General features: G+C 34.5%; 1 long non-coding RNA gene across 1 annotated transcript; it reads right to left on the minus strand.

The window, feature by feature from the left end:
• Window positions 1–1,821: 1,821 nt before the first annotated feature.
• Window positions 1,822–5,659, minus strand: LOC122293321. Its single transcript, XR_006237240.1, has 5 exons — window positions 4,461–5,659; window positions 4,067–4,237; window positions 3,830–3,934; window positions 3,163–3,230; window positions 1,822–2,144 (listed from the first exon to the last, which is right to left on the minus strand). It is a non-coding gene; the product is annotated as an uncharacterized LOC122293321 (long non-coding RNA).
• Window positions 5,660–13,556: the final 7,897 nt, after the last annotated feature.

The raw sequence follows: 13,556 nt of genomic DNA on the forward strand, positions 1-13,556 counted from the left end.
TGAACCAAGCCATGCCTATATAAGCAAAGTCACGTATTAATCTGCATACTAATACTGATTTTTTTATATTTAAAATTTAAATTAACATTATTTTTAATAAAATCTACTTTTTAATCAATTACATTAAATTAATGTACATATTAGTGCGCAGTTGTACTTGCAATTAGATTTTTTCATAAATAGAACCATATAATAACACTACCACAAAGTTTGTTTATTGCAAGGAAGAAAACTTTGTTGTCAAGAATTTAAAGGTCTGATGGCATATGACTCGGTTTTCTAAATAGAAAACTTGAATTTAAAACTGATCTCCACCTCTATATTAAAATATATATATAGAAGAAAACCTTGTTATAAGCTGCGATCAAAATTTTCATTGCAAAATATTATTTGCAATGTATGATGAAATTGCATTGTTATACTGTGGCAAATATTGCGTCAGGAAAAGTTTATCCTAACAATTTTCTTTTCGATCCATTACAAACAATATTTTTTACCCACGATATATACTTTAACTTTGTAAATTAATAGGTATTTTACCAACCAAAGGAGTTTTCGTTGCAATTATCTTTATTTGCAACCAAATTGTTATCCTTGCAAACATATTTTGTGCAACGAAAATTTGATGGTTGGAAATATTTTTAATTCCAATTAACCAATATTATGCTTCACAGATATCTATTGTATTGTTGCAAATATGCTTATTTGTAAAGAAATTACGGTGGTTGCAAATATTTTTAAAACCTCTACATTAATGCTCTGATTGAGCAGATGATCATGATATACCTAAGAGAAAATACTCGTCCATATATATATATATATATATATGAAACGTACGATCCTTTAAAAAGAATAGTATTTATGACAAGATATTTATAATAAAAATAACTATTTTTTATGAGAATATATTGATTTTAGTAAGAAATAGAAATTTTCTTGATGAATTAATTATATATATATATATATATAAGAGATGCTTTGAATATTATAATATATATATATATAGAAAGCTTAGGCAGGGTTACACCAGTTACGCCCTTTTTTGGAAAATAGGAAAGTCAAAGAAAAAGGAATCTGGGCACCAGCTAGCACACGAGTTGATTGATTACAAATATGATAATGATCGATCGGCTTATTACGTCCTACTATCCATTTGCTTTATTTTTTTTGTATTTTTTATTATTATTCTTTAATTAATAGTTAAAAAAGTGATTATTAATAAATTTTTATATATTTTTTAATTTTTTTCTTAATAATTAAAGATGTTAAAAAAATACTTAAAATAAAAAAATAAAAAAATAAAAATTTCAAATACACTATAAAGTAATAAATGTGTAGCAGCTTCTCATTGTTTCTTTTAACAAACCTCAAAACTCCCAAAAACTTTTAAACATACAATCAAGAATCTAAAATACAAAAATTAGATCAGACATGCAGTCTCTTAATTAAGAAATGTTGAAGGATTTAATCAGAATCAAATCTACAAATATAAATAACTGTATCATATATAAAACACATCATAAGAAAATTATTTATTTGTGATCATTTATATTCTATGAAAATGATTATTTCTTTTAAAATAAGTTTATTTTTATCATAAATAGTTATTCTCGTCGTAAATAACTTATCATAAATACTCATTTTTCTAAAAAATAGTGTATAGGATGAAATAAGCCAGAAATTATAGTTAGCTATATGCATCCGGCCTTTAGACGTTGCCAACGCGATACGTACAAGCTGTTTGTACGTAGACATGCAATTTATAAGGTCATTTCCAAGAGCATCGATCGTTTAAACTCTAGAGTTTAGAGGGATATCAGATAAACAATATAAGTGGGTTCTTTAACATTTTTTAAAATTTTCCATCAAAACATGCACTTGATGCATGCAAACTTATGCGCGCTGGCCTAATGAATGCTGTTTGTATTTGTTAATACGTACATTATGATATTTAACGACTAACTATAGTAGTGGATGCAGTGAATTATAAAGTACTAAACTGGCCTGAATCTGCAGTAAAGTATCACTTCCAAAAAACACACAAATTGGCAAATGGCCGGTCTTATGCAGTCTGAACATAATATTTGCATGCGGCACTTTCTTATGAGCAGCTGGGATGTCTGGAGATCATCAAGACGTACTACCTGGCCATATTTGCAAGAAAATAAAACCATTGAAGTACATCATGATGATATATGATCAGGGCAATTAATAAGATGGTTCATGTAGGACCAACAACTTCAAGATCACAGTCTGGAAGTAGTAGTACTTAACTGAATTGGGTTAGTAGTTATTAATTAGGTGTAATTGGAAATTATTAATACTGTGGATGAGAGATATACAAAAAAAGCTTATATAAATGCATGAGATATTAATCAAATGTGATATTATAAAACTGATTTGACAAATCAGATCAGTATAGTGTGCAAGGAGTACACAAAAATAATTATATGTAATATAACTTGAATTGAATTATATATATTACCAGCCCAAGTAAAAATGAGCTCAGGATTGGGAAAAACATAAGGTGACCTTGATGATTTGAAGTAGTATCATACTTTGAAATATAAACATTAAAGGAAAGGTTAAAAACATTAAAAAATTTTAAGGATTAAAGGGTTTACACTAATATAATGCTACGCGGTACTTATTATTAGGGTTTTTAGATCCAAAAGAACCATGTAGTTATTTTCTAATTATAGTACAAAGGATTCAAGTTAAACAGATAATATTCATATTTTCTCTTATTATTTGCTTTTAGAATTTGTTGCTAATTAAACTAGTAAATGAGATGGCTTTGGCCATGTGTAAACTCTCTTCACACTAAATACTAAGAAAGAATTTTGATAACCCAACTACCCTATCTAAAATCAATATGAACTATAAAATTCAGAAACCAAAATTAACTCATTACTGCCATGAAAGCATCAACCCTAAAAATGTTCTGCATGCCACTGAAACAGAGTGTTGCCTGCATCCATGTTGCCCGGATATATATGTTATAAAGATTAATGGGCAGTAGAATGTTTCTGGGTCTAACAATCTTGGTGAGTCACTAATTATCACAGAAAACCAAAAGCAAATCACAGAAACTTCAACTCAGAATGCATGGTCTTTAGATGAGCAAAGGCACAGGTAGAAGAAACGCATATTGATTCTTACACTCAGTATGATTTCTTCGATTCTCCTCACTAATAGTACTCTGAAAATCGGTGGACCAAAGTATTTCACTGCATCGGATAGAATAGAAAAAGTAAAGCACGGGCATAGATATACCCTACTGCAGCCCCATATATACCAAGTAAACCAGGGCTTGGACAGTGATAGAGCAAGCACACAGATCTCCATAATCTTGAAATGACAATTATAACTATCATGATGAATATGCAGAATATAAAGCCATTTTTGTGCAACTTTTTGGGTGATATTATTGAAGACGTGATAAATAGATGGACTAGAATATATATATTTATGTATATGTATGTGTGTATGTATGTATATATGCGAGAGTACAGGCCAGATTTAGGGCCCAAGTGCAAGAGGTCTGTCGATCGATCGTTAGGTTGGTCCACCAACAAGATCAGTAATGGGTGATTAATGCTGTAGCAAGACAACAATGGCAGGGATAATATGTTCACGCCATTATTTTCGTATCCAAACTCTTTATTAATCCAAATTTCAATTATCTAGGATAATGTCCATAAAATACCATATATATTTTGAATCAAGCAGGGCAGAAAAAAAGATGGTCGGAAGGAAAAACCAAAACTTCAGGAAGCTATAATTGATAGCAGAAAAGAACCGAACGTGAAAGCTTCCTTGTGCTCACCTTTCATCTCAGTTTCTGTTCACATTTGCCAAGCCATTCGTAGATCGAACTCAAGCAATTAGTTCAACATTTCACCTTTAAACTCATGTTTCTTTGCCTTTCGATCTGCACATGAGCCATGAAAACCCACAAAATATTCATATCGAGGATTTGAAGAATCCAAGGATGGATCTAAAATTACAACAGCCACCAATGGAAACCCTCGAGGAAACGAAAAAATGGACGGCAAAAAATCACCTTTCCAGAATATATATTTTAAAGCTCATGCAGCTAGCATCATCAACATTCTCTTTCTCTTAATTTCCAGTAATAAAATAATAAAACCCCATCTACATCTCCAGCAAGAAGCACCTGAAAAGATGCTATTTCCCACCTTAACAAATTTTGTGCAGAAGAATATTCACAGATCTGCAAAAGATAAGCATTGGTCCTTGAATGGCCTATAAGATTCTATGCAGTTTGCAGAAGATCATATAAAATACATACAGTAAACCGACTTATAGATTGCTTTAATGAAAAACAAAAAAGAAAAAAAATAAAAGAAGAGAAAAGCCTAGAAGAAAGAAATTAAGAAACCAATCTGACAGCAACAGATAGAAACAGACAGTGCTTGGAAACAAAAGATATATACCTGTTGAATGGCAGCTCGATCTGATTGGCGGGAGAAAATCCACTTTTGTATAGTCGTTTCTTGCCGATGCAGCATCATCAAGATTCTCAATTTCAAAGAGCTTTGGCAGAGAGATTTTGCATCATCAACCGTGCTTTCCCATGTGAATCTTGAAGATGCAACACCCGCAAACAACTGACTGTCAATCTATCATCATGCACAAATCCTAATTAACCGAAAATGTGGACTTTTATATCAAGAAAAGAAGCAGAAGTACATCCAAAATATTTCCATAGGAAGACCTCGTCATGAAAAGCAGAAACAAAGCAAGAAAGAAAGCAAAAAAAGGAAAAGAAAAGGACAAAATATGACATTTCCCGTACAACTTAGCCCAAGGCCACGGGCATAAGATGAGGTGTCGGATTACCAGTGGCTGGAACATAAAGAACTACTTGAGGGGTACCCCGAGAAGAATCTACAGTTTCTAACTCTACCATAGAAACAATACTTTCAATTATCGAATAAGGACCTCTTGGAATAAAACAAAACCCTATTCATTATGTTTTGAACCCAAAGAAAAAAATAATTTATGTTTACTTGTATTTATGATGCCAGACAAACATAAGACTGGAACCAGCAATATCCAATAAATAAAAACTTTCAAATCATATGTTGATCAGATTTTTCCGATTAGATTCCGGCGAGAACAACAGTTTAAAAGCGAACCGAGTAAGATTCCGGCTCAGGAAAGAAGTGGTATTATAACTTTGCATGCCAGATTACAAAGAGGAGACCAAAAGAGGAAAAAAAATTCATAAAATGAAGGGAAAAAAAACAAAAAAACAAAAGTGAGAAGCCGAGCCCGATGGAGTTCAATTAAAGAAACACATACATATGGGGATGGGGGAAGGGAAACAAATAAATATAAGCAATAAAACTGAGCGAAAAACGGAGGAGAAGGAAGCATATAAGTCCGAGATCTGTCTCTAAGTTCAAGTCCTCAGAGAGAGATCAGGGAGAGAGAGAGAGAGAGAGAGAGATCAGCTCATAGCTAGGGACGAAAACAATGGAGGGAGTGACTGTAGGAGGGAGATATATATAAACATGGCGGACCCGAAATTTTATTGGCTCTTATGAGCTTGTACTATCTTTATATTTTTAGTGGTAGATGCTTAGCTGTTCTTTACTGCCCCAATATGGGCGTCGCCATCTTCGGCCAAAACCCTAGCGAGTCTTACTTTGGGTGGTGGGGGCGATGAGCTAATTAAGGGCATTCTCTTATGTTTATTATGGGCTTTCGATCATACTTACAACTTTCTTTTTCTTTTTCAAATTTCTTTTATTTTCAATTATATTTCATTTTCTCAATCTCCAACTTAGTTTTTTCTTTTCAGAATTAAAACTACTCTAAATTACTACTTCTAAACTATGTTTTAAACTCTATATCATAGTGTGAAACATTGATGTACGTAATTGGTTTAGTTAATAATTTATCACGTACACATGCCACAAAGATGGTTTCTGGTTTCACCAACTACTGGACATACTATTAGCACATCACCTAGCCTCTTTGTGTTCCACAATTACCATTCTTTTCATCCCACCTGCCTGGTCATAACTCTACTTGTGGGTCAAGCTCAAAGTCACATGCAAGTAAACATAACTCTTTTTCTGTTTGTTCAAGTTTGATGCATGCGTGCATGGTACTCATCAATTGACTATGTGCGTGTGTATATAAACGACATCATAGAAAAGGATCTTAATTTAACTGAGAAACGAAATCCATAGATTAGAAAATAGAATACCAACTACATGTCTCCGTATGAAATACAGAACTAGGAGAGTGTACTTTGGTTTGTTTATTTTTATTTTTTGAAAATCATGAATTAGGGTAGTTTTAGTACTTTGGTTGTCTACATTATAACATTTCTAACAAGGAATAATAAAGTTTCATTTTTTGGCTTTTCTTTGTTTGTTTTTTTTTTTCCTTTTAAACATGCCTTCTGTCTTTCATTTATTTATTTATCTCTCAATATGGCCGGTTAAAACTTGGTGCTTTCTGCCTCGGACTTTCCCTTTTTTTTGAGCCCTCGAGCTTGGTGTCTTTCACCTGGTTTTGCTACTTATAACAGCTTGTCTTTGTGTTTCTCTTCATCTTTTGTTGTAATGTAACTGTCCCAAATTAAATTCACAAACGACACTTTAGATATACCAAAAGATTGTGAACTTGAAACCCTACTCGCTCGTCTCTCTCTTTGGGTTGCTAGGGAGATTGTAGAGGTGTGTTTCACTGTCTTCGTACAGTTTCACATATTTTGTTCTTTTCCTTTCTGGGGGGTGTGTCTCGCTGGTAGCATGGAAAGTGAGTTACAGGATATATGTAAGCGTTTGTTGTTGACAGAGCATGAAAATGCTGAAGTGGTGGTGGAGATGGAAAAGTTGGAGGATTTGAATCTGCGTGGTGGAAAATGCTTGGTAATGTCTTTGCTTACTGATAATCATTTCAATAGGGATGCATTTAAGATTACAATGAGGAAGGCATGGCGTCTAGTAAAGAGTGTTCGGTTCCATGATCTTAGTCCGTCTTTGGTTTTGGTTGAATTTGAGGATCTCCATGATAAGGAGAAGGTGGTGCGTGAAGGCCCTTGGTCTTTCGATAAGCATTTGGTGTTGATGAAGGAGGTGGATGGTAGTCAACAAGTCTATAATATTAAAATCTAAGATGCTCAGTTTTGAGTTCGGCTTCATGATCTCCCACTTAGGGCTAGGAATGCTTATGTGAGAAAGAGGGTTGGTACTAAAATAGGTAGAGTTGAGGAAGTGGATTTGGATGAGGGAGAGTTGGCTTGGGGAGAGTTTATGCATGTTCGTGTAACGCTGGATGTTACTCAGCCTCTGCTATAGGGAACACAATTCATAATGGGGGAGGATACTCCAGTTTGGGTTCGTTTCTCTTATGAGCGTCTTCCAAATTTCTGCTATTGGTGTGGATGCTTGGGGCACGGTGATAAGGAGTGTGCAAGACAACCATCGGAGAGTATGAAAGAAGTTTTGTATCCCTATGGTACGTGTTTGAGAGCTTCCTCTTTTAGTAATAGAATCAAAGATACTAAAGCTTGGGATTGTGATCAGAAAAAGTAATCTTTTATGATTGGATCATCGACGAATCGTGGTCAGGCTGTGGGTGGATCATCACCAGCAGGTGGTTCATTAGAGCAGGGTGGAGGAAAGGCCATTATAGGTGACAGCCATATTTTAATTGTTGAAATGGACAAGTTGGTTCTGCCAAGCATTTCAAAAACAAATTTTATGGCAGTAGAGACGGAGGCGAAAAGGGTGGAAGATGTTCAAGAGGATTTGATGGAGCCATTACTGAAGGATGACAATAATTCTGAATTAGTTGAGAATATGTTTAAAAGTCAAGATGCTGGGCCAGATTTGTTCAGTGGGCCAATCGAGGGAGCTCGAAATGATTCTCAGGTATTGTCTTTGGAATGTGAAAAGCCTGATGGGCTTGTTGGTAGAAAGTGGAAGAAGTTGTCGGTTTTGGAGTCAAAGCCTCTAAGGATTGGGTCTCAACAGTTACTTTCATCTCAAAATAGAAAGAGGAAGGTTTCTTCTAGTGAAATAGTTTCTGGAATGCGACCTTTGAAGCGGAGCACTGTGCATGGATTAACTGAGCAGAGTGTATCGGAGGTAGCTATTGAACAACCCTGCCAGAACCAATGAAGGTCCTAAGATGGGATGTCCGTGCACTTGGCAACCCATGTTGCATTTGAACCCTCTGTGATTTAGTAGAAATAAGATTAAAAGCGTGTGAATTTGAGGTTTGCAAATTTCGTTTGGGTTTTTCAAATTGTTTAGTTGTGGATTGTTGTGGTCGTGAGGGGGGGATTGCTTTGCTTTGGGGAAGGGAAGTAGAACTATCTGTTTTAAATTATTTGCACAATCACATTCATGTTGCCATAGAGTTTGATGCTAGGGATTGGTTGTGGTTTATGGCTAGAATTTATGGGAATCCTAAAGTGGCACAAAGGGTTCAAATGTGGGATTTGATTCAAAGGCTATGTGCTTAGAATGGGGACCCTTGGTTAGTTATAGGGGATTTTAATGAGGTGTTGCATCACCATGAAAAGTGGGGAGGTAACCCTAGGCCTGAGTGGCAGATTACAGGTTCTAGAAATGTTGTAAATGAGTGTGAATTGAAGGATTTGGGTTATAGGGGTTAGAAATATACTTGGAGTAATCGTAGGGGAGGTGAGCATTGTGTTCATGAAAGATTGGATAGGGCTTTCGCTAATTGCCAATGGAGAACTCGTTTTCCTTTTGCTTCAATTGTACATGGTTTAGTTGCATACTCAGACCATGTTCCTTTATGGGTTAATACTGAGGGTGAGGAGATTTATGAAAAGCCAAACAAACAGTTCAAATTTGAGTCAATGTGGGTTGGGGAAAAGGTTTGTGAAGAGATTATTAAATCTACTTGGAGGAGGGATGCATCTGATGGTAGTATGAATGATGTAATGGGGTTGATAAAGGAATGTGGGATTCAATTAAGTTATTGGAATAAAAATTCTTTTGGGAATGTTAAAAAACAGCTGAATTTAGCAAGACATATAGCTTTTCTGCATGAGTGTTATCCTTTGGAGGAAGATAGGGAGGCTCATAGTAGGGCTCGTGATGAGGTATAAAAGTGGCTAGAAAGGGATGAATTAATGTGGAAACATAGATCTAAAGTATTGTGGTTAAAAGAGGGTGATTCAAATTCAAGATATTTACATATGAAGGTTTCTTAGAGGCAAAAAAAGAATAGGCTGGTGAGGGTAAAAGATGGGAATGGTGACTGGCATACTGGTGAGTAGAGAGATCAGATTATTATTGACTATTTTGAGGATCTTTTCAGAACTTCTAATCCTACGGGTTCTCTTGAGTTTTTTAGACCAATGGTTGGAAAAGTTACAAGATCAATGAATGAAGAACTATATAAGATGTCTATTGAAGTTGAAGTTTCTGCTGCATTGGCACAAATGCATCCTCAAAAAGCTCCATGGCTAGATGAGATGTCACCTTTGTTCTATCAGAAGTATTGGCATTTGGTGAGGCCTTTAGTCACTCGTGTAGTACTTAATACTTTGAACTCAGGTGTTTTCCCCACTGATCTTAATCATACAAATATAACCCTTATTCCCAAGAAAAAATCCCCTAAATCAGTTGTGATTATAGGCCTATTTCTTTATGTAATGTGACTTATAAGTTGATTGCTAAAGTTGTAGCTAATAGGTTGAAAATTGTTTTACCTTTTGTCATTGAGGAAGGTCAAAATGCTTTTGTTCCAGGTCTTTTAATCATGGATAATGTACTCATTGGTTATGAATTGATTCACTTCCTTAAGTACAAAAAGAAGGGGAAAAGGGTTCCATGTCTATAAATTAGGACATGAGTAAAGTATACGATCAGGTTGAGTGGAAGTTCATTAGAGATGTTATGACTATCATGGGATTTAAGAGGGCATTTACTGATTTGATTATGTTTTGTGTCAGTTTAGTTTCCTTTTCTGTGTTAGTCAATGGGGAGCAAAAGGGACCTATTATTCCAAGTAGGGGATTGAGGCAAGGGGACTCTTTGTCCCCTTATCTCTTTCTTCTTTGTACTAAGGGATTGATTGCTTTGTTAAAGGAAGCTGAGTTGAGGGCTCAAATTTCAGGGATTAAAGTTTGTAGGGGAGCTCCAAACATAAATTATCTGCTTTTAGCGATGACAGTTTGATTTTTTTGTAAGGCTGAAGTGGAAGAGAATAGAAAGTTACAAGCCCTATTGGCTACTTATGAGAGTGTGTCGGGTCATAAAATAAATAAGGAGAAAATTGCCATGGTGTTCAGTAGTAATGTGGAAAGGGAAAAGAGAGAAGAAATTGGGCTAATGTGGGGGTAATGGGGAGTTCCAACAATATGAGACATATCTTGGTCTACGACCAATAGTGGGTAGGTAAAAAAATTTTCCAATTCATAAAATAGGAAATATGACAGAAACTACAAAGTTGGAAAGAAAAGTTACTTTCTCAAGGGGGCAAGGAAGTGTTATTGAAATGTATAGCTCTCTCCATTCCCTCATATGCAATGAGTTATTTTCTTTTGCCTTGCGGGTTTTGTTTTGAGCTAGAGGGTCTTATGGCTACATTTTGGTGGGGCCAAAAGCAAGATGAAAGGAGGATCTGTTGGGTGAGTTGGAGTAGTATCTGTCAGAGGAAATCAAAAGGGAGAATGGCTTTTAAGGATTTTAGGACTTTTAATCTTCCACTTCTTGCTAAGCAAGGGTGGAGATTAATTCAAGATGACAGTTCTTTGTTTAATAAATTGTTTAAGGCTAGGTATTTCTCAACATCAAGCTTCTTTGAGGAAGGTTTGGGTCATTGTCCTTTGTACACATGGAGAGGTATATGAGAAGCTAGGAGATGGTTACAAGAGGGATGTAGAAGGAGGATAGGTGATGGAAAAGAAGTACAATTATGGGATGAAAGATGGATACCTAGTTATAAGGCTCTTATTCATGAAGGTTATGTAATTTCTAAGGATAACAGAAAAGATCAAGTGGAGAGTTTGTTTGCTGTAAATCATAGATGCTAGGATATGAGGTTGCTTAGATCTCTCTTCAACCCAAATGTGGTCATAGCAATAAGTAAGTTGATGATAGGGCCAGAAAATACAGTTGATAAGTGAATTTAGGTGCATGAAAAGAATGGTAACTTTACAGTTAGAAGTTGTTATCAGTTTATATCAAACCAGTTAAGGGCTAGTTTAGCAGAGAATTCATAGAGGGGTACACAACAAGTGATTTGGAAGGCTTTGTGAAAACTACTAGTGCCAAGTAAGATTAAAATATTTGCTTGGAGAGCATGTAGAGATGGCCTTCCAACAAAGGCAAATTTTATGAAGAAAAAGATGATTACTGAAGCTAAGTGTAGTTTCTATGAGTATCCAGTTGAGGATTTAAATCATGCTGTGCTTAGTTGCAATGTTCTTCAAGATTCTTGTAAAAAGTTTAATCCGAGTTTACCTATGAATCCGACTGTTAAGTTCTTTGATTTAGTTTCTTAAATTTGTCAAAGGAAGGATTATGAAAGTTTGGCTATTTTTTGTTCTCTATCTTGGGGGTTTTGGTATATAATAAATAAGCAGCTTTTTGAGAATGTGGTTTTGCCCATAAAGCAGGTTGTTGAATATGCCATAGGCCTTATGAGAAGCTTCAATTCTGTAAAGGGATAGAATCCTACACAATTGTAGAAACATCTTAGATGGTGTCCACCTCCAACTGAGTACTTGAAACTTAATATTGATGGGGCCATGTTTTGTGACCTTAAGAAGACTGGAATTGGGATGATTTTAAGGGATGATAAGGGTGAAGTGCTTATGGCAGTAAGTAAGGATGAAAATGAAGTGGACAACCCGGAAATTATTGAACTCTTGGCTGTTTTCCATGGGATGCAGATGTGTGTTGGTAGGTCTGTCCTGAACCTCATTGTGGTATCCGACTGTCTGCTGCTTGTTGATTCTTTGAACAAGAATGATATGCTTGATTCTGAACTTGAAGCTCTTTATGGTGAAGTTATGAGATTAAAAACTTGTTTTGCTTCTTGTTCTTTTACACCTGTATTTAGGGAGGGTAATTCAGCAACATATAGTCTTGCACGATATGTTTGGAATGTTGAGAATATTGAGATGTGGGAAGATTGTATTCCAAACTTTTTTTCTCAAACTCTTTGGCTTGATAAATGTCTGTAATCTTTGTTATCTTCAATGAAGTTGGTTATTCTATCAAAAAAAGAAACCCTACTCACCATTCAATGTTATCGATCATTACACCCCCACTCGGGTGTATATGTGGCAATATGTAGTGGATTAAAGTGATACAAATTTACTTCAATCACTGAGGCATGTAAAATGTAGAAGATCAAAATCGAAATACAAATAAGAACCCATGTTTACAAGGTGGATTAGGAGGAAGAATAATAGGAAAATAGAGACCCTTGAGTACTATTGGGTATTTATCACTTTGGATATATATATATATATATAGACATAGATACACAGACACACACGAAACTCATTTTTTAAAAGAGAAATTAACGTTTTAGCTACAAATAAATTTCGTAAAGGTAAACTCACAAAATAATATAGTTTGATGTACGTAATACGTCAAATAATAAAATTATTTTTATTATAAAATAGATTTAACATATTATATGAAGTCACATTAATTTGTGAATTTATTATTTTTAAATTTTTTTGCATTTATAACATTACTCGAGAATGCGTCATTCCACCTAATTGAGCATTGGGGTCTTTCTGCAATCTTTGTAGCAAATCGTTACTAATTAGTGGAAGAGTAATCACTTGTACCCAGTCTCATTCCAAGATCAAATTTGCAGTCCAAGTTTTCTGCTTGCTATCTATCAAGTAGTACTACTGTTGCTAGAGACTCCAGTTAGACTAAATTTACATTCTCAGTAACAAAATGATTACAACTTGCTGTTAATTAATGAGGATGGTGTAGTACGTACACCAAAACCTTGTGAATTTTCTCCCTATGTATGACTTCCTTAGCTTAGCTTGGTCGAAGAATATTGGGGTTTTAGCAATATTTTGATTCTTAATAAACCATTAAAAAGAAGAGTTTCCATTTAAGCATGTTACTTAACTTCCATATGCAGCATGTGTGCATTGAAAAATTAGCATTCGTGATGAATTATATGTAATGAAAATAATTATTTGTAATAAAATTAAACTCATTTTGATAAAAAATAATTATTTTTATAAGAAATAACTAGTCAAAACTAAGTAGTTTTCTTGTAATGTGCATGGCCCATCTAAGCAATTAATTAATCAATATTTATATAAATTAAAAAATAAAATTATTGTGGAAGTTATATTTACCATGAGAATAAAAAAATAGAATATTCTAACTATCAGTACATGATATATTGTTTATTATATCAGCAAGCTCGATTTATTTCTTTTCTATTTAATTTTCACTCTAAGTTTTCTTCCTTCACGATTAGTAAAATTCTTGAATATTATTTAATTTTAGGAATTGCGAATTGATATTTTCGTGCATGATCAA

The sequence above is a fragment of the Carya illinoinensis genome, chromosome 14 (genome assembly GCF_018687715.1).
Source record: "Carya illinoinensis cultivar Pawnee chromosome 14, C.illinoinensisPawnee_v1, whole genome shotgun sequence".
Classification (NCBI taxonomy): Eukaryota; Viridiplantae; Streptophyta; class Magnoliopsida; order Fagales; family Juglandaceae; genus Carya; species Carya illinoinensis.